We start from the raw sequence: 467 nt of genomic DNA on the forward strand, positions 1-467 counted from the left end.
CCCGACAGTTCTTGCTGTACATGGGTAGGCATGGTGAAGGGTGAGATGAGCCCTGGACCAGCAGGCCATGCCCAACCCTGGGTGGATTCACAGGGCCACTCTGTGCTTGTGCCTGGTGAGGGCATGAATTTGGGGTGCCTGAGGAAAAAAGTTGTCACTATGGGAATCTGTGGCACAGGGAATAAATGCACAACCAGGAGTGTGGGAACCGTGTGATGCTGTGAAAAGGGGGCATAAACAGGATGTAAGTACACCTGGACAGCAGTCAGTAGGGCCACCTGTGGATGAGGGTGTCGACACAGCCAGGACAGCAGCCATCAGCTGGTCCTATGTGTCAGGGGACAGCCACAACATGGACAGAGGACACCCAGGGATCATGTAGGTGAATGGACATAGCTATGATCTGGACAGTGGTCAGCAGGAAACCTGTGGGTCAGGGGGCAAGGGTGAGACCCGCACTTGCAGGA

The sequence above is a fragment of the Ochotona princeps genome, unplaced genomic scaffold (assembly GCF_030435755.1).
Source record: "Ochotona princeps isolate mOchPri1 unplaced genomic scaffold, mOchPri1.hap1 HAP1_SCAFFOLD_574, whole genome shotgun sequence".
Lineage (NCBI taxonomy): Eukaryota > Metazoa > Chordata > Mammalia > Lagomorpha > Ochotonidae > Ochotona > Ochotona princeps.